At 44.1% G+C, this 25,268-nt stretch overlaps 1 long non-coding RNA gene across 1 annotated transcript in view; it reads left to right on the forward strand.

Annotated features, from left to right (window-relative positions):
- The window catches only part of LOC123486202, a 122,448-nt gene that overhangs the window by 63,321 nt on the left and 33,859 nt on the right, over nt 1-25,268 (forward strand). The window contains exon 3 of the long non-coding RNA XR_006659277.1: nt 12,615-12,811. This is a non-coding gene — a long non-coding RNA (uncharacterized LOC123486202). The remainder of the gene's footprint in view (nt 1-12,614; nt 12,812-25,268) is intronic.

Here is a 25,268-nt window from a genome sequence, read left to right on the forward strand (position 1 = left end):
ACGTCAAGACTGGGCCAAGAAATATCTGAAGACAGATTTTTCAAAGGTTTTATGGACTGATGAGGTGAGAGTGACTCTTGACGGACCAGATGGATGGGCCCGTGGCCAGGCACGGAGCTCCACTTCGACTCAGACGCCAGCAAGGTGGAGGTGGGGTACTGGTATGGGCTGGTATTATTAAAGATGAGCTAGTTGGACCTTTTCGGGTTGAAGATGGACTCAAACTCAACTCTCAAACCTACTGCCAGTTTTTAGAAGACACTTTTAAAAACTGGCAGTAGGTTTGAGAGTTGAGTTTGAGTCCATCTTAATAATTGTGCACACAGTGTATAACAAAACCGTTTGACATAGAAACACTGGATCTTCGGTGGGGTTTATATATGCTTTGGTACTTTTTACCCCCTTTTTCTCCCCAATTTCGTGAAATCCAATTGGTAGTTGCAGTCTTGTTCCATCGCTCCCGTACGGACTCGGGAGAGGCGAAGGTCGAGAGCAATGCGTCCTCCGAAACACGACCCTGCCAAGCCGCACTGCTTCTTGACACATGCTCACTTAACCCGGAAGCCAGCCGCACCAATGTGTCAGAGGAAACATTGTACAACTGGCAACCGAAGTCAGCGTCCAACCGCCCGGACCGCCACAAGGAGTCGCTAGAGCGCAATGAGACAAGGACATCCCAGCCGGCCAAACCCTCCCCTAACCCGGACGACACTGGGCCAATTGTGCACCGCCTCATGGATCTCCCGGTCGCGGCCGGCTGCGACACAGCCTGGGATCAAACCCGGGTCTGTTGTGACGCCTCTAGCACTGCGATGCAGTGCCTTAGACCGCTGCGCCACTCGGGAGTCGGTGTTTAAAAAAAAAAGTATGTTTCTTAATTATGAAAAATATTAACATTCTATCCAGTAGGCCACTAGGTCATTTGACTGCAGGAAAGGGGTACGATAAGATAGGCCTTTGTCACAAAAAATGGCCACAGAGGGTTATGGCTCTATCATGACCATTAATTAAACTTTGAAAGAAAAGAGTATTGCGTTCATATGGAGATATGCTATAGGATGCACTATTGTAGTGTGTTTGACTTTATAATGAGTGTCGAATTGTTCAATAATAGCTAAGACAGAAGCAATTAATAGGCTACCTATTGAGTGTGGGAGAACAGGGATACATACTGTACATGTAATGACATAACAATGTAATTGACTGAAAAATACATTTCCATTGTGTATTTCCATAAATTTCCTTTTATCACACAACAAAATAAAGTCATGAGCTATTTCAATGTCATTCAGACAGCGAACGTTAAGTAAGACTTGCCTGGAGTCTTAATGTCTAAAAGCTGAATCCTGCCTGATTTCCATCCCCACTGGACCTTAACACCGGATCATCGCAACTAGCTAGCTGCAACCGAATGGCTGTTGTTGGCTAATCACCACTGTCCCGATGCACCAGTTAGCCTTGAGCTAGCCTTGAGCCAGGCCCATCTCCTGGCTATCTACCTCTCTGTCAACCGGACGGGACCTCCTAGTGTCAACACGGAGCCCCGCCGATCCATCACGACTGGTCTGCCGACATATCGTCTGATGTGGTTTCAACAGGCTTCCCGTTGCGATGACCACGAAGATCCATCTGCTAGCCCCGGCCCACTAGCACGCACAATCAACAGCCGTGCCTCCTGCTCGCCTGTGCTGTAGCTGCCTACGAACTGCTCCCGGACTTACCTATTGCTGTTCACTGGACCTTATGATCACTCAGCTACACAGCTGATGCCTGCTGGACTGTTCCTTTACACGGTACCCCATCTTGTTTATCTGTTTAGCTTCAGTCCAAACTTTTGTCGCCATTATCAGTTGTTGTCTTAGCCCTCTCGAATAACATCTGTGATTGCGTTATGCCTCTCTCCCATGTCAATATGCCTAGCCTATTGCTGTTTGGGTTAGTTTTTATTGAACTATTTCACTGTAGAGCCCCCAGTCCCGCTCAACCTGCCTCAGATAGCTTCTTTGTCCCACCCCCCATACACGCGGAGACCGGCTCAATCTCTTTCATCGTTACCCAATGCTTAGGTGTACCTCCACTGTACTCATATCCTTCCATATCCTTGTCTGTACATAATGCCCTGAATCTATTCTACAACGCCCAGAAATGTGCCCCTTTTATTCTCTGTACCCAACGCACTAGAAGACCAGTTCTTAAAGCCTTTAGCCATATCCTTATTATATTCCTCCTCTGTTCCTCTGGTGATGTAGAGGTTAACCCAGGCCCTGTAGCCCCCAGTATCACTCCTACTCCCCAGGCGCTATCATTTGTTGACTTCTGTACACGTAAAAGCCTTGGTTTCTTGCATGTTAACTTCAGAAGCCTCCTCCCCAAGTTTGAGTTATTCACTGCGTTAGCACACTCTGCCAACCCTGGTGTTCTAGCAGTGTCTGAATCCTGGCTTAGGAAGGCCACCAAAAATCCAGAAATGTCCATCCCGAACGACAACATTTTTAGTCTAGATAGAACTGCCAAAGGGGGCGGAGTTGCGATCTACTGTAGAGAGAGCCTGCAGAGCTCTATCATACTATCCAGGTCTGTGCCCAAACAGTTTGAGCTTCTACTTCTAAAAATCCACCTTTCCAGAAATAAGTCTCTCACTGTTGCCGCTTGCTACAGACCCCCCCTCAGCCCCCAGTTGTGCCCTGGACACCATATGTGAATTCCTTTCCCCCCCATCTATCCTCAGAGTTCGTACTGCTTGGTGACCTAAACTGGGATATGCTTAACACCCCGGCCATCCTACAATCTAAACTAGATTCCCTCAATCTCACACAAATTATCAAGGAACATACCAGGTACAACCCTAAATCCGTAAACATGGGCACCCTCATAGATATCATCCTGACTAATTTACCCTCTAAATACACCTCCTCTCTCTTCAACCAGGATCTCAGCGATCACTGCCTCATTGCCTGCGTCCGTAATGGGTCCGCGGTCAAACGACCACCCCTCATCACTGTCAAACGCTCCCTAAAACACTTCAGCAAGCAGGCCTTTCTAATTGACCTGGCCCGGATATCCTGGATGGATATTGACCTCATTCCGTCAGTAGAGGATGCCTGGATGTTCTTTAAAAGTGCTTTCCTCTCCATCTTAAATAAGCATGCCTCATTCAAAAAAATCAGAACTAAGAACAGATATAGCCCCTGGTTCACTCCAGACTTGACTGCCCTTGACCAGCACAAAAACATCCTGTGGCGTACTGTATTAGCATCGAACAGCCCCCGCGATATGCAACTTTTCAGGGAAGTCAGGAACCAATATACACAATCAGTTAGGAAAGCAAAGGCTAGCTTTTTCAAACAGAAATGTGCATCCTGTAGCACTAACTCCAAAAAGTTTTGGGACACTGTAAAGTCCATGGAGAATAAGAGCACCTCCTCCCAGCTACCCACTGCACTGAGGCTAGGAAACACTGTCACCACTGATAAATCTACGATAATCGAGAATTTCAATAAGCATTTTGCTACGGCTGGCCATGCTTTCCACCTGGCTACCCCAAGGCTTTTGACTCTGTCAATCACCGCATTCTTATTGGTAGACTAAATAGCCTTGGTTTATGAAATGACTGCCTCTCCTGGTTCACCAACTACTTCTCAGATAGAGTTCAATGTGTGAAATCGGAGGGCCTGTTGTCTGGACCTCTGGCAGTCTCTATGGGGGTGCCACAGGGTTCAATTCTCGGGCCGACTCTATTCTCTGTGTATATCAATGATGTCGCTCTTGCTGCTGGTGACTCTCAGATCCACCTCTACGCAGACGACACCATTTTGTATACATCTGGCCCTTAATTGGACACTGTGTTAACAAACCTCCAAACGAGCTTCAATGCCATACAACACTCCTTCCGTGGCCTCCAACTGCTCTTAAACGCTAGTAAAACTAAATGCATGCTCTTCAATCGAACGCTGCTTGCACCCGCCCGCCCGACTAGAATCACTACTCTCGGCGGGTCTGACTTAGAATATGTGGACAACTATAAATACCTAGGTGTCTGGTTAGACCGTAAACTCTCCTTCCAGACTCACATTAAGCATCTCCAATCCAAAGTTAAATCTAGAATTGGCTTCTTATTTCGCAGCAAAGCCTCCTTCACTCATGCTGCTAAACATGCCCTCGTAAAACTGACTATCCTACCGATCCTTGACTTTGGCGATGTCATTTACAAAATAGCTTCCAACACTACTCAGCAAATTGGATGTAGTCTATCACAGTGCCATCCATTTTGTCACCAAAGCCCCATATACTACCCACCATTGTGACCTGTACGCTCTCGTTGGCTGGCCCTCACTACATATTCGTCACCAAACCCACTGGCTCCAGGTCATCTATAAATCACTTCTAGGCAAATCCCCGCCTTATCTTAGCTCATTGGTCACCATAGCAACACCCACCCGTAGTATGCGTTCCAGCAGGTATATCTCACTGGTCATCCCCAAAGCCAACACCTCCTTTTGCCGCCATTCCTTCCAGTTCTCTGCTGCAAATGACTGGAACGAACTGCAAAAATCTCTGAAGCTGGAGACACTTATCTCCCTCACTAACTTTAAGCATCAGTTGTCAGAGCAGCTTACCGATCACTGTACCTGTACACAGCCATCTGTAATTAGCCCACCCAACTACCTCATCCCCATATTGTTATTCACATTGTTATTTATTTTGATCATTTGCTCCCCAGTATCTCTATTTGCACATCATCTTCTGCACATCTATCACTCCAGTGTTAATACTGAATTGTAATTATTTTGCATTATGGCCTATTTATTGCCTAACCTCCATAACTTACTACATTTGCACACACTGTATATAGATTTTCGAGAGTCGGGACCACCAACCAAAATATAGGAAAAGCGTCTGCTAAATGGCATATTATTTATTTTACTGTGTTATTGACTGTATGTTTTGTTTATTCCATATGTAACTCTGTGTTGTTGTTGTTTTTATCGCACTGCTTTGCTTTATCTTGGCCAGGTCGCAGTTGTAAATTAGAACTTGTTCTCAACTGGCTTAACTGGTTAAATAAAATAAAAAAATTAAAAGAGGATCCAGTGTTTTCACTAAATGAGGTTTCTTTGTGATGGTGTTTCTTTCATTCAGTCACAATGCTGTTGCATAACACCTATTCAGTGTAATGGGACTCATAACTGTCATATCAGCCATTTTGCTGTTATGGATGTCAAACCCAGCCAAGCCAGTACTGTAGCATATCTACATGACAAGCCTCATATACAGTTGCATAAACTACAAGTCAGTGTTTTTGTTGTTTTCATAAGCGAGTGGAGTGGAGCCAAGCATCCCCCTTTCCTCTAGCTCTAATCCCTCTTACTGGGTGTAGTGATAAGCATGTTTGACTTGGCCCAAATTTCCTGTGTTGTTTCTGCTTTGACAAACCATGTGAGTCCCAGTCCCTGTAGAGTTGGATAATCTGAGTGATGCCTGTTAGGCACCGCTCTCCTCCTGGACCAAGCAACAGAACAGCAGGGGAGGAAAACAAAATGCCCGCTTTTCATCTGCTTTCCACTCTCCCTCCCTCCCTTCCCTCCCTTTTCTCCTTCCCTCTTTCCCCTACCTCTTCCCCCTCTTTAAATGTTTTGCTGCTCATAGATAGATATAATCTGTTGGTGGGAGCTGGTGGCTTTGTTGACATGTGTCGCCATCTCCCTCCATGTATGATACGATTGAACGCCAGGGGGCCGCTGGTGACTTAGTCGTCTCTGGCCCCAGCCCATTGGCCTTCTGAAAGCTGTGATAAACTGTGCCGATGCAAGCTGTAGCCAATCAGATCGTGCTGCCAGTGTGAAGGAAGAAGCTCTTAATCTCACTGCAATTTCCTACCAGTTCACCCATGGTGCCTTGTGGTGTGTGGGGACGGATGGGTTCTGCTGGCATGTGTGTGTCTGTGTATGCAGTGTTTCCCCTATATTCATTTAGCAGCTGTGCCCAACCACTGCTAAATAGTTGCTGCCATTACAAAAAATATGATTACAAAAATATATATACAGTGCATTCGGAAAGTATTCAGATCCCTTGACTTTTTCCACATTTTGTTACGTTAAAGCCTTATTCTAAAATGGATTAGACGTGTTTTTCCCCTCATCAATCTACACACAATAATACCCCATAATAACAAAGCAAAAACAAGGTTTTTAGACATTTTTGCAGATTTATTAAAAATAGAAAACTGAAATATGACATTTACATAAGTATTCAGACCCTTTACTCAGTACTTTGTTGAAGCACCTTTGGCAGCGATTACAGCCCTGAGTCTTCTTGGGTATGACGCTATAAGCTTGGCACACCTTTATTTGAGGAGTTTCTCCCATTCTTCTCTGCAGATCCTCTCATTCTCTGTCAGGTTGGATGGAGAGCATCGCTGCACAGCTATTTTCAGGTCTCTCCAGAGAAGTTCGATCGGGTTCAAGTCCGGGCTCAGGCTGGGCCACTCAAGGACATTCAGAGACTTGTCCCGTAGCCACTCCTGCATTTTCTTGGCTGTGTGCTTAGGGTCGTTGTCCTGTTGGAAGGTGTACTTTCGCCCCAGTCTGAGGTCCTGAGTGCTCTGGAGCAGGTTTTCATGAAGGATCTCTCTGTACTTTGCTCCATACATATTTCCCTCAATCCTGACTAGTCTCCCTGTCAAGGCATGCTGAAGGTGGGTGTGGTGTATGAATCATGCGCAGGACGCAGAGGCTCAGTCCAAAGGCTTTAGTGCAATATATATCAAAGACGGGAAGCACAATAAGCCCAAGGCGATACACGGCGCACACAGGCGACAAAACAAACGGCGCACAAACATGTGCAACATAACCCTCTCCAAAACACTGGAGGGAAAAAAGTAGCTCCAAACACGAAACAGAAGCGCAATCACACACAACGACAAGCACACACAACGAGAACTAAATAGGACACTAACGAGGACTAACAAGACACAGGTGTACAACATCCAGACAAAACCAAACAAACATGAAACATAGATCGGTGGCAGCTAGTACTCCGGGGACGACGACCGCCGAAGCCTGCCCGAACCAGGAGGAGGAGCAGCCTCGGCCGAAACCGTGACACTCCCAGTCCATGCTGCTGAAAAACATCCCCACCGCATAATGCTGCCAACACCATGCTTCACCGTAGGGATGGTGCCAGGTTTCCCACAGATGTGATTCTTGGCATTCAGGCCAAATAGTTCAATCTTGGTTTCATCAGACAAGAAAATCTTGTTTCTCATGGTCTGAGAGTCCTTTAGGTGCCTTTTGGCAAACTCCAAGCTGTGCCTTTTACTGAGGAGTGGCTTCCGCCTGGCCACTCTACCATAAAGGCCTGATTGGTGGAGTGCTGCAGAGATGGTTGTCCTTCTGGAAGGTTCTCCCATCTCCACAGAGGAACTCTGGAGCTCTGTCAGAGTGACCATCGGGTTCTTGGTCACCTCCCTGACCAAGGCCCTTCTCCCCCGATTGCTCAGTTTGGCCGGGCTGCCAGCTCTAGGAAGAGTCTTGGTGGTTCCAAACTTCTTCCATTTAAGAATGATGGAGGCCACTGTGTTCTTGTGGACCTTCAATGCTGCAGACATTTTGTGGTACCCTTCCCCAGATCTGTGCCTCGAGACAATCCTGTCTTGGAGCTCTACGGACAATTCCTTCGACCTCATGGCTTGGTTTTAGCTTTGACATGCGCTGTCAACTGCGGGACCTTATATAGACAGGTGTGTGCCTTTCCAAATCATGTCCAATCAATTCAATTGACCAGAGGTGGACTCCAATCAAGTTGTAAAACATCTCAAGGATGATCAATGGAAACAGGATGCACCTGAGCTCAATTTCGAGTCTCATAGCAAATGGTCTGAATACTTATGTAACTAAGGTATTCCTGTTTTCGCTTTGTCATTATGGGGTATTGTGTGTGGATTGATGAGGAAAAAATTTATTACATCAATTTTAGAATAAGGCTGTAACGTAACATAATGTGGAAAAAGTTAAGGGGTCATGAAAATGATCGGAGGAAGTACAGGAGTAAAAACAAACAAAATATAATTATTGTAGAATTTGACTGTGTCCATAAACATTTTATACAGTGAGGGGGAAAAAGTATTTGATCCCCTGCTGATTTTGTACATTTGCCCACTGACAAAGAAATGATCAGTCTATAATTTTAATGGTATATTTATTTGAACAGTGAGAGACAGAATAACAACAAAAAAATCCAGAAAAACACAAAAAAATTATAAATTGATTTGCATTTTAATGAGGGAAATAAGTATTTGACCCCCTCTCAATCAAAAAGTTTTCTGGCTCCCCTTAAAAAGGAGTGCTCCTAATCTCATCTTGTTACCTGTATAAAAGACACCTGTCACAGAAGCAATCAAATCCGATTCCAAACTCTCCACCATGGCCAAGACCAAAGAGCTCTCCAAGGACGTCAGGGACAAGATTGTAGACCTACACAAGGCTGGAATGGGCTACAAGACCATCGCCAAGCAGCTTGGTGAGAAGGTGACAACAGTTAGTGCGATTATTCGCAAATGGAAGAAACACAAAAGTCAACTCGCCTGGGTGTCTATGCAAGATTACTGGAGTTGCAATGATCATGAGAACGGTGAGGATCAGCCCAGACCAGAACTACACGACTTCAATGCTCAAGGCAGCTGTGACCATAGTCACCAAGAAAACAATTGGTAACACACTATCGCGGTGAAGTTGAAATTCTGCAGAGCCCGCAAGGTCCCCTGCTCAAGAAAGCACATATACATGCCCGTCTGAAGTTTGCCAATGAACATCTGAATGATTCAGAGGGAGAACTGTGAAAGTCTTGTGGTCGATGAGAAGAGCTCCTTGGCATCAACTCAACTCGCCGTGTTTGGAGGAGGAGGAATGGTCGTGGATGGGTATTCCTGCACGACAATGACCCAAAACACATGGCCAAGGCATCAAAGGAGTGGCTCAAGAAGAAGCACATTAAGGTCCTGGAGTGGCCTAGCCAGTCTCCAGACCTTAATCCCATAGAAAATCTGTGTAGGGAGCTGATGGTTCGAGTTGCCAAACGTCAGCCTCGAAACCTTAATGATTTGGAGAAGATCTGCAAAGAGGAGTGGAACAAAATCCCTCCTGAGATGTGTGCAAACCTGGTGGCCAACTACAAGAAACGTCTGACCTCTGTGATTGCCAACAAGGGTTTTGCCACCAAGTACTAAGTCATGTTTTGCAGAGGGGTCAAATACTTATTTCCCTCATTAAAATGCAAATGAATTTATAACATTTCTGACATGCGTTTTTCTGGATTTTTTGTTTTGTTATTCTGTCTCTCACTGTTCAAATAAACCTACCATTAAAATTATAGACTGATCATGTCTTTGTCAGTGGGCAAAATCAGCAGGGGATCAAATACTTTTTTCCCTCACTGTATATATATATGCGAGAAAAAAAGCATATGGTGGATTGGAAGTGATGCAGACAATTACTTTGATGGAAGTTACAATCTGTCTGAAATATTAAAGCTGATCTACCCCCTAAAAAAAAAAAAAAGTTAAGGGGTCTCAATACTTTCCGAATGCACTGTATGTATATACATTTTTGGCGAAAAAACGATCTCAATCGACATTGAAATTACTAAAACCAAATTAGAATAGACCTAAATTTAGCCTCTTCACTCGGTCCAGCTTCTTTTTTTTTGTTGTTGCTTATTTTGATGGCAAGAAAATATCTTGCATTTTAAGACCGAATGCGACCCGCGGATAGAGCAAGAGAAAACCCCCGCTGTCTGTCTTAACTAGGTCACATGGTGTAAGATATAGAGTTGTCCATTAACCAGGGATTATCTGTCAGCGTTCACCTTTGACCCCAATACACTTTCTCTGTTAGCTCTATCATCATTTTGTTGTGTAAGGCATGAGGAATCCCAGCATATAGGTGGTTGTTGTTATCAACACCAAAGATTGCTTCAAAAACAGCAAATCAAATCTTTGGATGTAATGGCACTATGTTCACATTGCTCACAGTTAAAACATCAGAGTATGGTTTTTATTCTAGCAAAAAATATGAATAAATGGTAATAATGGTGTAGCAGGAGTGTTTGCACCCTCCCCTGGACTAACATATAGTTGAGCCTAAGCCAGTTTAGGTCTGTGTTGATTGAGGAGGATGGTGGATGGTTGCTGTACACCAGTTGAAGGCTATTGAGATGCAGCCCAGTTGTCAGAGACACAGTCTTTGGAGCTTACAGTAATTATCTCTGAAGAGAGAAAAAAAACTATTGTAATTATATTGTTTAATAAGATCCATCTTTATTGTTTTCTAAGCAGTGGCAGTTATCAATACAAACCAATTTGATAATATGATTCCTGTTATTTCTGTTATTGTATGGGTGGTTTTGGCTTGGACAAGGCTTACTTTACTTACGTTTACCACAATAACAGGAGTAAGGTATCTTACCATTGATGATGATTAGATGTGTTGAACACTAAACAAGGCTACACCATCCAGACATTGTTGTGAGCCCTGTGGACAGTATTATTGTTATGCTGGTCGGTTCCACAGACTACACCGTCCTGATTAGTGACTGATATTTCAGCGGATGGCACAAAACAGCTGCTGTCTGTTTACATGCACACACACACACACACACACACACAGACACACACACACACACACACACACACACACACACACACACACACACACACACACACACACACACACACATTCACACACACATACAACCCAGCCAGTGAATCAGAGCTGGAAGGAGGACCCTCACTGATGAGGCGGTAATTATTGTTTTCTCCCAAGGGATTCTGGGATAGACATCACACACACCTACAGGTTTTCTCTTCCCGTCTGCCCTCCTCCAGAACCTTGATCACCACCAGGGTGTAACTCTACCTCTCTCTCCTCTCTCATTATAGCATATTCACATGCTGAAAACTGAACAATTGTTTTGTGATGAACTGAACAATCATCACAAAACAAACCCATTATTTTTGGTATGAAAAGTTACACTTACATTTTTTGTTGTTGTAGGTTTTAGTAGAATAACTACAAGGGTCTTCAGAACAACATACTGCCCTTGAAGCTACGTTAGTATGATCGCATATGGAAATGTTTACGTATTTTTAATGTTTCCTTTAAGATATGGCCTACTACTAGGGTTGTTGTTTACCCACCATATTCTGCTGCCAGTTAAACTTCTCTGCCTCTGTGTGAATGTCTCTGTCTGTTGGTGTCTCTGTGTCCTCCTTGGATGTACTGTACACAAAAGTGATTGACAGTGTTTCCATGGAGATGCTGTATTTCATTACCTTGTAGAGGCTATGTCATGTTTGCTGTTGTCTGCCCTGGGAGAGGAGCTAGTGGAATTAAATGAAATGACTGGAGCCGGAACGATTCTGTCTCCATCAGCGTTTTCACTGGACTGAATTGGGAAGGAGGGAAGGAAGGAGTGCTGAGAAGAACCTTGTATTGCAGCTTCAGGTTTTTTACTCTTGACAGGCCTTGTCTACAGGAAAGACTGATGGACTTTAGTTTACATACCATAGATAGTACTTTAGGAGTACTTTTTCATCCGTTTACACTGTCTTCTCTAAATAATATGTGCTTACCTCATGTTTTTGATTTTCCATGCTTTATAAAGTTGATGATATAGCAACGTAGTAGGCAGTGAAATCAGTAACTGGCATGTATACAACATCTTCATAATCATTGTGGTGTTTTTCTTAAGTTGCAGGTGCTGTATACTTGTATAGTGTTCCTTCTACATGTTTGATACCTGGATTAGCTTGTTTATAAATGTACTAGCCTGTAGCCTATGGTGAGACTGTTAATTGGCTTTCACACTTTGGCCTACGTTCATTTGATTTAGGTCAGTGTCTGATAGGATAAGGTTTAATCATGTATAGGTCATCTCATGTATGCAAGTGATCCACTTAACTTTACAGCATCAACAGTGTTTGTATTGTGAAATTGCTATCTGCCATTGTGTGTAGAAAGTAACCACGCCTGGGTCAAATACATAATGTCAAATACTTTCAAATATTTGAGCTGTGCTTGATTTCGTTTGCCCTAGGCCTACAAGGGAACCAATGGAGTAGTCCCAAAAGTGCAAACTCCAGTTAACACATATAATTGATCAATGACAGCATATCTGGTTCAGAATAGTGTCCAATTCATATTCCTGTAATAATATTGTTGTGTTTTATTATAAAACAATAAAATATTGTTGAAATGGTTTGTTAAATTGGCAGCCATGAGGGTGTGAAATCAATAAATTAATTGTTAATGAGGACCTTATTAAGTTATTGATCTCTCCTCAAATGAATCATAGCCAGAGTATGGAATATGCCACACCGTGAATATATTGCATTCACTCTACATCATTATCAATAGCTGCTGTGCTGACATAACATAATATAATGAACTGTTTTGTTATTGGCAGCAATGTCTATGTACTGTATCTTTTGACATATTTGCCCTTGAATTTACAAGGTCATATTTCCCACATCCTGTTGCATCACCATGTTATTACTGAATATGAGGCGTTATGTGTTATGACTGACTCCATATTTCCTGTTGTTGTTTTGTTTTGAACAGACTGAAGAAGAAATCCCAGTCAGTGGATATTGCCACTCAAGGATTCTCCCCTACCCTGGTGCCAGCCTCGCCGATCAACAAGACTGCAGCACCCGTTACCATGACAACCACGTTGGGGGTGCAGCAAAACAATGCAACCAATTCCCAGAGAATCTGCAGTCCACGGTGCAGCGAGCTGAAACGCGGCTACACCATAGGTAAATGAAAAGTGCTAGAATTCTGATCTGCCCATCTATGTGTGTCCATGTTCCATGTTCCTCCATTTGGCTTTCCTCCGGGACACGAGTCTGTGACAGGAAGAGGAAGGGATGTTGAAGGGTGTGTGTGTGTGTGTGTGTGTGTGTGTGTGTGTGTGTGTGTGTGTGTGTGTAGCGTGCGTGCAGGTGCATTGTAAGTCACAATAAATACTTTTTGGGGAGTGCTGGCTGGTGCTTGTGGCAGCTATAGGCTACTTTATATTTGTGGAGGAAGATACTTTGCTATTGTCAGAAGTGTAGTAATGACACTTGAGGAAGCACACTTTCTGAGTTGGTCAAATGAGTTTGGGGAGTTCATAATGTAATTCTGTGCACACGCTATCTCTGAATCATTCTGCCTCTGAAATGTAATTGCCCATTGACTTCCTTACTTTTGTTAGCTAGCTTCAAGGTTGGAGAGAGTACTGCACAAGGTGTTCTGCATGTGTATGACTTTTAATTAATTATTTGGTTTAACCTTGTGCAAACACACCCTGTACATCTTAACCCGTTGTTAAGAGAGATGATTGGCTGTTGAATTGAACTGACACCAATGGCAAAGTAGTAGTGCATTGTCAGTCTGTCTGACACACCTTGTACATCTTAACCCGCTGTTAATAGAGAGATGATTGGCTGTTGAATCAATCTGACACCAATGGCAAAGTAGGAGGGCAATGTCAGTCTGTCTGTCAGTCAGTCAGTTAGGGCCGATGTCAGTCAGGGCCGATGGATGGTGAAATGAATCAACTCAGTTAAGGATTATTATATTGATCTGTTGGAAGAAGGGGTCCATTAATGACCAGAAAGTCCCAGTAGGCCTATGGGGTGATGTAACGACAACACTCTCTAGTCTTGAATAATAATTTACCCAATTCTGTAGCTGTGAAATAACCATATACCATTTTTGTGTTATCTCTGTAACTGGCTAAGTAATTCTAAATGAATAGTGTACAGGTTAATGTTCCCCAGAACACCATAGGCCTACAGCAAATTTCCTTAATTTAGCCTTTACCTATTTAATTTGGAATATATAACAAGTTGTGTCAACAAGGCTGTTACCCAGTGGTCTCTTGAGCTCCTGACTCTACAACCTCATGCCTTAGCAGCAGTGTTGGGGGTTACGCGTTACAAAAGTAACACCGTACGTAATCAGATTACTTTTATGAGTAATGGAGTAAAGTAACATGTTACTTTTTCTAATTGGGTAATTTTAGTACAGTTACTTTGTCAAACAAAGTGTGCGTTACTTTCAGAATCATATCTCTACCGGGATGGGTGTTTCCATGATTCGATCTTGACTTGTTTCCTCATTTAGTTCTCGAGTGAGTGGAGAAAGGCTGTTTGGAGAAATGTCTTGACAGCTGATGTCCATAGAAATGTGTAGAGGGCACACCTCTGATCTTTGCCATTGATCAGTTCTTTGATAGCAAAGCCCATAGAGGGCTTTCCTGTCTAGTGGCAAGTGTACCCTCTATACATCTCTATAGATTTGTGTATGTGCGTTCTATAACCAGAACTGGCGGCTTTAGAGAGATTTTGAATGAAAAGATAAGAAATCTGTACAGATGTTTGGCTTACAGTATACTGTATATGGATAATTAAACAGCTCATATATAGTGCAGCACTTGTAGACTAGCACAGGAAAGCAACGCCACAGATGAGACTAGTGATCAAACCTGAGTTAGTAAGTAGCCTATCCTTGGAAGAGCACGCGTGGCTCGCTTTGCTCCCTCCGACAGTCATTTTTTTCATGAAAGTAACACAACGTAATAGAACTAGTATTATAAACTGGGTGGTTCGAGCCCTGAATGCTGATTGGCTGACAGCCATGGTATATCAGACCGTATACCACAGGTATCACAAAACATTTATTTTTACTGCTCTAATTACGTTGGTAACCAGTTTATAATAGCAAATCAAATCAATTTTTATTTGTCACATACACGTGTTTAGCAGATGTTATAGCGGGTGTAGCGAAATGCTTGTGCTTCTAGCTCCGACAGTGCAGTAATATCTAACAAGTAATATCTAACAATTTCACAACATATACCTAATACACACAAAACTAGTAAGGAATGGAATTTAAGAAAATTATATATATATGGACAAGCAATGACAGAGCGGCATGGACCTCAGGGGTTTGTGATATATGGCCAATATACCACGGCTAAGGGCTGTATCCAGACACTCCGCGTTGCGTCGTGCATAAGAATAGCCCTTAGCCGTGGTATATTGGCCATATACAGTGAGGGAAAAAAGTATTTGATCCCCTGCTGATTTTGTACGTTTGCCCACTGACAAAGAAATGATCAGTCTATAATTTTAATGGTATGTTTATTTGAACAGTGAGAGACAGAATAACAACAAAAAAATCCAGAAAAACGCATGTCAAAAATGTTATACATTTATTTGCATTTTAATGAGGGAAATAAGTATTTGACCCCTCTGCAAAACATGACTTAGTACTTGGTGGCAAAACCCTTGTTGGCAATCACAGAGGTCAGACGTTTCTTGTAGTTGGCCACCAGGTTTGACACACATCTCAGGAGGGATTTTGTCCCACTCCCTCTTTGCAGATCTTCTCCAAATCATTAAGGTTTCGAGGCTGACGTTTGGCAACTCGAATCTTCAGCTCCCTCCACAGATTTTCTATGGGATTAAGGTCTGGAGACTGGCTAGGCCACTCCAGGACCTTAATGTGCTTCTTCTTGAGCCACTCCTTTGTTGCCTTGGCTGTGTGTTTTGGGTCATTGTCATGCTGGAATACCCATCCACAACCTATTTTCAATGCCCTGGCTGAGGGAAGGAGGTTCTCACCCAGGATTTGACGGTACATGGCCCGTCCATCGTCCCTTTGATGCGGTGAAGTTGTCCTGTCCCCTTAGCAGAAAAACACCCCCAAAGCATAATGTTTCCACCTCCATGTTTGACGGTGGGGATGGTGTTCTTGGGGTCATAGGCAGCATTCCTCCTCCACCAAACACGGCGAGTTGAGTTGATGCCAAAGAGCTCCATTTTGGTCTCATCTGACCACAACACTTTCACCCAGTTCTCCTCTGAATCATTCAGATGTTCATTGGCAAACTTCAGACGGGCCTGTATATGTGCTTTCTTGAGCAGGGGGACATTGCGGGTGCTGCAGGATTTCAGTCCTTCACGGCGTAGTGTGTTACCAATTGTTTTCTTGGTGACTATGGTCCCAGCTGCCTTGAGATCATTGACAAGATCCTCCCGTGTAGTTCTGGGCTGATTCCTCACCGTTCTCATGATCATTGCAACTCCACGTGGTGAGATCTTGCATGGAGCCCCAGGCCGAGGGAGATTGACAGTTCTTTTGTGTTTCTTCCATTTGCGAATAATCGCACCAACTGTTGTCACCTTCTCACCAAGCTGCTTGGCGATGGTCTTGTAGCCCATTCCAGCCTTGTGTAGGTCTACAATCTTGTCCCTGACATCCTTGGAGAGCTCTTTGGTCTTGGCCATGGTGGAGAGTTTGGAATCTGATTGATTGATTGCTTCTGTGGACAGGTGTCTTTTATACAGGTAACAAGCTGAGATTAGGAGCACTCCCTTTAAAAGTGTGCTCCTAATCTCAGCTCGTTACCTGTATAAAGGACAACAGGGAGCCAGAAATCTTTCTGATTGAGAGGGGGTCAAATACTTATTTCCCTCATTAAAATGCAAATCAATTTATAACATTTTTGACATGCGTTTTTCTGGATTTTTGTGTGGTTATTCCGTCTCTCACTGTTCAAATATACCTACCATTAAAATTATAGACTGATCATTTCCTTGTCAGTGCGCAAACGTACAAAATCAGCAGGGGATCAAATACTTTTTTCCCTCACTGTACCAAACCTCCTCGGGCCTTATTGCTTAAATATAACGTGTTACTTTCCACACTAAGTAATATTGTAATAAGTAATGTTTACTTTTCAAATAACTAATCCCAACACTGCTTAACAGCAGGGTTAAATCATGCTTAATGAAAAACAATGCTAAGAGCTCTTTGTGACTTTATTGTGTCCTGTCCTTGAGCTTATGTGATTTAATTGTCAATGTAAATTAATACTGTTGAAATCCCTGCTGCAGTGGAAGCACTCTGCTACTGGAGTAGGCAGGGTATGGCTGTAAAAAGAGTGTGAATAGTGTGTGGGTCCTTTATTGGCTTGTTTTATAATGGATAATCTCTGGTGACAGACGTAAACATACATCTACATGTCAATAAATATAAAGACAGTTAGCTAGTTAGCTGGCGCTAACAAGATTTAGTTCTAGGTTGGGACATTAGGCCTATATAATGGGTAAGTAACTAGACATTGACAAGTGACGGTCCCTCATTCTAAACCACTATCTTGATCTGTTTTATAATCCACCCTTCAGGCTAAAGCAACATATCCAGCCAGCCCATTTGGATCCTATCATGCTAATTTATTCTAATAGGAGAATAAATAATAATGTAGCCTGTGATAGAACCTACCTCCTGGCAGAGCTGTCATTACACCATAAAGACGTTTTAATAATCACACAATCAATGAGCCTCCAACCAGGTTCAACGCTTGAATTTCCGCTGATATTCTGAAATGAGGGAGGCGACGGTGGCACTTATTGCGCCCCAAATGACACCTTATTCTTTACATACTAAACTATTTGTATGGGCCCTGGTCAAAAGTAGTGCACTATATAGGGAATAGGGTGCCATTTGGAGTGCAGACACTGAAGGATCTGGATGTGTAGGAGTTGTAACCGTCTGTAAGTGCCTGGAAGGGTGCGCAGCCTTAAAAGTCTGTCAGTGGGAAGCTGGCGCTAATGGCTTCTGAGAGGGTTATTCACCTTGTCCTTTTGTAGCTCTCCTCTCTCTCTCTCTCTCTCTCTCTCTCTCTCTCTCTCTCTCTCTCTCTCTCTCTCTCTCTCTCTCTCTCTCTCTCTCTCTCTCTCTCTCTCTCTCTCTGTCTCTGTCTCTCTGTGTGTGTGTGTCAGTCTGACTCTTTATTCCCTAATGTATTAACTGTTTCTCTGACCCATGGGGTTTGTTGCGGGAATCTGTCTCAAGGAGCTTTGTGCGTTGCTCCAACCTTGGCCGCAGTGTGAGGTGAGATGTATTATCACAGTACAGCACTGCTGTTTGACTTATCTCTGTGGACACACAGACTACAGAGAGAGAGAGGACGGCGGTGCATGCTAACACAAATATTCTGGTCAAACCGAGTGAGTAGACTGACGATTATTAGGGCTGACCTGGGTGGCCAGTCATTCTGGAGAGACAGAGGAACATCCAACGAAAGTCACAACGTCCTCTCTAAAGGGTCTGACATTTCTGTATGTGTGGGTGCGTGCATGTGTGCATCAGGCCTGTGTGTGTCAGTCAGGTTGGCCTTTGGCTGCTACTGTTAACTGGAACAATGTCAGGATTTCTGCTATCTTTAAATTCCCGTCTATAAATTCTACTTGACTAGCTAGAGATGCTGCTCACCGTTATGCTTGTTGACAGTTATAGGCCTAGTCACTGCTTTAGGCAGAACATTAGTGTTAATTTCTCCTCATATTTCTACTAACTGTCTCAGGGGGTTTGTTGCTTGTGTTTACCCATAGTAACAGTTGCCAGGGGTGGCAATTACAGTATGTACACAACTGCTTGTCATCTCCCACTGACACTGTATGCATTTGGACAGTTACTTTGAATTGGGACAATCTACTTTTTCTAAAGTAGAAAAAAACATGTTTGGTATCTTTGATTGTAAGTAATTCATTTGCAGGCATATTTTGGCAGCCTTACCATTATGAAGTGAAGGTGAAGACACACACTGGTCCAGGTTGTGGACCAGAAATGTCACAATGATAACACTCCGAATGATAATGTCCTTCCATCCTTCCACTGCTCCGTCGTAGTGTGCTATTTAGGGAACACAGTGCCATTTGGGACCCAGCCATGATGCCCTGCCAAGTAGGACCATCAGGGAGGAAAGTTCAAAACTCTGATTCATAGCTCTACATTATGTGATGACCTGAGGTTCTCTCTGACCAGCCATGTGTGTTGATATTCACTTACTGTAGACTTGCTGTAGCAGGGTGGTTGTGATTCCCTTACGGTTTAGCTGTAGCAGGGTGGTTGTGATTCCCTTATGGTTTAGCTGTAGTAGGGTGGTTGTGATTCCCCTATGGTTTAGCTGTAGCAGGGTGGTTGTGATTCCCTTATGGTTTAGCTGTAGCAGGGTGGTTGTGATTCCCCTATGGTTTAGCTGTAGCAGGGTGGTTGTGATTCAATCAATTCAATCAATTTTATTTTATATAGCCCTTCTTACATCAGCTAATATCTCGAAGTGCTGTACAGAAACCCAGCCTAAAAACCCCAAACAGCTAGTAATGCAGGTGTAGAAGCACGGTGGCTAGGAAAAACTCCCTAGAAAGGCAAAACCTAGGAAGAAACCTAGAGAGGAACCAGGCTATGAGGGTGGCCAGTCCTCTTCTGGCTGTGCCGGGTGGAGATTATAACAGAACCATGCCAAGATGTTCAAAAAATGTTCATAAGTGACAAGCATGGTCAAATAATAATCAGGAATAAATCTCAGTTGGCTTTTCATAGCGATCATTAGAGTTTAAAACAGCAGGTCTGGGACAGGTAGGGGTTCCATAACCGCAGGCAGAACAGTTTAAACTGGAATAGCAGCAAGGCCAGGCGGACTGGGGACAGCAAGGAGTCACCACGGCCGGTGTGTCCCGACGTATGGTCCTAGGGCTCAGGTCTCTCAGTTGGCTTTTCATAGCCGATCATTTAGAGTTGAAAACAGCAGGTCTGGGACAGGTAGGGGTTTCGTGGCCGCAGGCAGAACAGTTGAAACTGGAATAGCAGCAAGGCCAGGCGGACTGGGGACAGCAAGGTGTCATCATGCCCGGTGAGGTCCTGACGTATGGTCCTAGGGCTCAGGTTCTCAGAGAGAAAGAGAGAAACGAGAGAATTAGAGAGAGCATACTTAAATTCACACAGGACACTGGATAAGACAGGAGAAGTACTCCAGGTATAACCAACTAACCCCAGCCCCCCGACACATAAACTACTGCAGCATAAATACTGGAGGCTGAGACAGGAGCGGTCCGGAGACACTGTGGCCCCATCCGAAGAAACCCCCGGACAGGGCCAAACAGGAAGGATATAACCCCACCCACTCCGCCAAAGCACAGCCCCCGCACCACTAGAGGGATATCCCCAACCACCAACTTACAATCCTGAGACAAGGCCGAGTATAGCCCACAGAGGTCTCCACCACAGCACAAACCAAGGGGGGGCGCCACCCAGACAGGAAGATCAAGTCAGTAACTCAACCCACTCAAGTGACGCACCCCCCAGGGACGGCATGAAAGAGCACCAGCAGGCCAGTGACTCAGCCCCTGCAACAGGGTTAGAGGCAGAGAACCCCAGTGGAGAGGGGAACCGGCCCGGCAGAGACAGCAAGGGCTGTTCGTTGCTCCAGCCTTTCCGTTCACCTTCACACTCCTGGGCCAGACTACACTCAATCATATGACCTACTGAAGAGATAAGTCTTCAGTAAAGACTTAAAGGTTGAGACCGAGTTGCGTCTCTCACATGGGTAGGCAGACTGTTCCATAAAAATGGAGATCTATAGGAGAAGGCCCTGCCTCCCGCTGTTTGCTTAGGAAATTCTAGGGACAATTAGGAGGCCTGCGTCTTGTGACCGTAGCGTACGTATTGGTATGTACGGCAGGACCAACTCGGAAAGATAGGTAGGAGCAAGCCCATGTAACGCTTTATAGGTTAACAGTAAAACCTTGAAATCAGCCCTTGCCTTAACAGGAAGCCAGTGTAGGGAAGCTAGCACTGGAGTAATATGATCAAATTTCTTGGTTCTAGTCAGGATTCTAGCAGCCGTATTTAGCACTAACTGAAGTTTATTTAGTGCTTTATCCGGGTAGCCCGGAAAATAGAGCATTGCAGTAGTCTAACCTAGAAGTAACAAATGCATGGATTAATTTTTCTGCATCATTTTTGGACAGAAAATTTCTGATTTTTGCAATGTTGCGTAGATGGAAAAAAGCTGTCCTTGAAACAGTCTTGATATGTTCGTCAAAAGAAGAGATCAGGGTCAAGAGTAACGCCTAGGTCCTTCACAGTTTTATTTGAGACGACTTTACAACCATCAAGATGAATTGTCAGATTTAACAGAAGATCTCTTTGTTTCTTGGGACCTAGAACAAGCATCTCTGTTTTGTCCGAGTTTAAAAGTAAAAAGTTTTCAGCCATCCACTTCCTTATGTCTGAAACACAGGCTTCTAGCGAGGGCAATTTTGGGGCTTCACCATGCTTCATTGAAATGTACAGCTGTGTGTCATCCGCATAGCAGTGAAAGTTAACATTATGTTTTCGAATAACATCCCCAAGAGGTAAAATATATAGTGAAAACAATAGTGGTCCTAAAACGGAACCTTGAGGAACACCCGAAATGTACAGTTGATTTGTCGGAGGACAGACCATTCACAGAGACAAACTGATATCTTTCCGACAGGTAGGATCTAAACCAGGCCAGAACTTGTCCGTGTAGACCAATTTGGGTTTCCAGTCTCTCTCAAAAGAATGTGGTGATCGATGGTGTCAAAGGCAGCACTAAGGTCTAGTAGCACGAGGACAGATGCAGAGCCTCGGTCTGACGCCATTAAAAGGTCATTTACCACCTTCACAAGTGCAGTCTCAGTGCTATGATGGGGTCAAAAACCAGACTGAAGCATTTCGTATACATTGTTTGTCTTCAGAAAGGCAGTGAGTTGCTGCGCAACAGCTTTTTCTAAAATTTTTGAGAGGAATGGAAGATTCGATATAGGCCGATAGTTTTTTATATTTTCCGGGTCAAGGTTTGGCTTTTTCAAGAGAGGCTTTATCACTGCCACTTTTAGTGAGTTTGGTACACATCCGGTGGATAGAGAGCTGTTTATTATGTTCAACATAGGAGGGCCAAGCACAGGAAGCAGCTCCTTCAGCAGTTTAGTAGGAATAGGATCCAGTATGCAGCTTGAAGGTTTTAGAGGCCATGATTATTTTCATCATTGTGTCAAGAGATATAGTACTAAAACACTTAAGTGTCTCTCCCGATCCCAGGCCCTCGCGAGAGCTGTGCAGATCCAGGACAGCTAAGCCCTGGAGGAATACGCAGATTCAAAGAGGAGTCCGTAATTTGCTTTCTAATGGTCATGATCTTTTCCTCAAAGAAGTTCATGAATTTATCACTGCTGAAGTGAAAACCATCCTCTCTTGGGGAATGCTGCTTTTAGTTAGCTTTGCAACAGTATCAAAAAGAAATTTTGGATTGTTCTTATTTTCCTCGATTAATTTGGAAAAGTAGGATGATCGAGCAGCAGTGAGGGCTCTTGTACTGCACGGTACTGTCTTTCCAAGCTAGTCGGAAGACTTCCAGTTTGGTGTGGCGCCATTTCCGTTCCAATTTCCTGGAAGCTTGCTTCAAAGCTCGGGTATTTTCTGTATACCAGGGAGCTAGTTTCTTATGACAAATGTCTTTCGTTTTTAGGGGTGCAACTGCATCTAGGGTATTGCGCAAGGTTAAATTGAGTTCCTCAGTTAAGTGGTTAACTGATTTTTGTCCTCTGACGTCCTTGGGTAGGCAGAAGGAGTCTGGAAGGGCATCAATGAATTTTTGTGTTGTCTGAGAATTTATAGCACGACTTTTGATGCTCCTTGGTTGGGGTCTGAGCAGATTATTTGTTGCGATTGCAAACGTAATAAAATGGTGGTCCGATAGTCCAGGATTTTGGTGGAAAAACATTAAGATCTACAACATTTATTCCATGGGACAAAACTAGGTCCAGAGTATGACTGTGGCAGTGAGTAGGTCCAGAGACATGTTGGACAAAACCCACTGAGTCGATAATGGCTCCGAAAGACTTTTGGAGTGGGTCTGTGGACTTCTCCATGTGAATATTAAAATCACCAAAAATTAGAATATGATCTGCTATGACTACAAGGTCTGATAGGAATTCAGGAAACTCAGAGAGGAACGCTGTATATGGCCCAGGAGGCCTGTAAACAGTAGCTATAAAAAGTGATTGAGTAGGCTGCATAGATTTCATGACTAGAAGCTCAAAAGATGAAAACGCCAATTTTTTTTTTTGTAAATTGAAATTTGCTATCGTAAATGTTAGCAACACCTCCGCCTTTGCGGGATGCACGGGAATATGGTCACTAGTGTAACCAGGAGGGGAGGCCTCATTTAACACAGCAAATTCATCAGGCTTAAGCCATGTTTCAGTCAGGCCAATCACATCAAGATTATGATCAGTGATTAGTTCATTGACTATGACTGCCTTTGAAGTGAGGGATCTAACATTAAGTAACCCTATTTTGAGATGTGAGGTATCACGATCTCTTTCAATAATGGCAGGAATGGAGGAGGTCTTTATCCTAATAAGATTGCTAGGGTGAACACCACCATGTTTAGTTTTGCCCAACCTAGGTCGAGGCACAGACACAGTCTCAATGGGTATGGCTGAGCTGACTACACTGACTATGCTATTGGCAGACTCCACTAAGCTGGCAGGTTGGCTAACAGCCTGCTGCCTGGCCTGCACCCTATTTCACTGTGGGGCTAGAGGAGTTAGAGCCCTATCTATGTTGGTAGATAAGAGGAGAGCACCCCTCCGGCTAGGATGGAGTCCGTCACTCCTCAGCAGGTCAGGCTTGGTCCTGTTTGTGGGTGAGTCCCAGAAAGAGGGCCAATTATCCACAAATGTTATCTTTGGGAGGGGCAGAAAACAGTTTTCAACCAGCGATTGAGTGCTGAGACTCTGCTGTAGAGCTCATCACTTCCCCTAACTGGGAGGGGGCCAGAGACAATTACTCGATGCCGACACATCTTTCTAGCTGATTTACACGCTGAAGCTATGTTGCACTTGGTGACCTCTGACTGTTTCATCCTAACATCGTTGGTGCCGACGTGGATAACAATATCTCTATACTCTCTACACTCGCCAGTTTTAGCTTTAGCCAGCACCATCTTTAGATTAGCCTTAACGTCGGTAGCCCTGCCCCCTGGTAAACAGTGTATGATCGCTGGGTGATTCGTTTTAAGTCTAATACTGCGGGTAATGGAGTCGCCAATGACTAGGGTTTTCAATTTGTCAGAGCTAATGGTGGAGCCTTCGGAGTCTCAGACCCCGTAACGGGAGGAGTAGAGACTAGAGAAGACTCAGACTCAGACTCCGACTCGCTACATAATGGGGAAAACCGGTTGAAGGTTTCTGTCGGCTGAATGAGCGACACCGGTTGAGCATTCCAACAGTATTTCCCTCCAGAAGCCATGAGAAAGTTGTCCGGCTGCGGGGACTGTGCGGGGGGATTTATACTAACGTTACTGTCTGTACTTACTGGTGGCACAGACGCTGTTTCTTCCTTTCCTACACTGATATTACCCTTGCCTAACGATTGCGTCTGAAGCTGGGCTTGTAGCACAGCTATTCTCGCTCGTAAGGCGAGAATTCTCCTGTATATTATGAGTACAGCGACTGCAATTAGAAGACATCATGTTAATGTTACTACTTAGCTTCGGCTGTTGAAGATGTTGATGAACCATGTCCAGATAAAGCGTCCGGAGTGAAAAAAGTTGAATAAGGGAAAAAAGTTGCGATGGAAAAAAGGAAAATAACGTAAAGTTGGCAGCTAGAACGCACAGGAAAATGACTCTTCTGTCTCGGGATAAACGTCCGGGGTGAAAAAAGTTTAAAGCGAAAAAGATGAGTGAGGACAAAACTAAAAAGTTGGTAAATTTGTTGAACACAGAGATTGATTAAACGTTTATTAAAAGTAAAACGTGAATAGTTTGGCAGGTAGCCAAGTAGCAACAAACAGCAGAGCAGCACGGAGACAATGCGGAAGCGAGACGGAAGTCACGTGACAAACTCAGAGATTCTCAAACTCAGAGATTCTGTGATTCATGATTCCCTTATGGTTTAGCTGTAGCAGGGTGGTTGTGATTCCCTTACGGTTTAGCTGTAGTAGGGTGGTTGTGATTCCCTTATGGTTTAGCTGTAGTAGGGTGGTTGTGATTCCCCTATGGTTTAGCTGTAGCAGGGTGGTTGTGATTCCCTTACGGTTTAGCTGTAGCAGGGTGGTTGTGATTCCCTTATGGTTTAGCTGTAGCAGGGTGGTTGTGATTCCCCTATGGTTTAGCTGTAGCAGGGTGGTTGTGATTCCCTTATGGTTTAGCTGTAGCAGGGTGGTTGTGATTCCCCTATGGTTTAGCTGTAGCAGGGTGGTTAAGATTCCCTTATGGTTTAGCTGTAGCAGGGTGGTTGTAATTCCCCTATGGTTTGGGTGTAGCAAGAGCCAGCAGTGTGTGGGAGTGGCCCCTGGCCTATAGAGCCCCTTTCCTTGTGGCAGTACAGCAGTATAGCTGTCCCC

This window comes from Coregonus clupeaformis, unplaced genomic scaffold (genome assembly GCF_020615455.1).
Source record: "Coregonus clupeaformis isolate EN_2021a unplaced genomic scaffold, ASM2061545v1 scaf1064, whole genome shotgun sequence".
In the NCBI taxonomy this organism is placed as follows: Eukaryota; Metazoa; Chordata; class Actinopteri; order Salmoniformes; family Salmonidae; genus Coregonus; species Coregonus clupeaformis.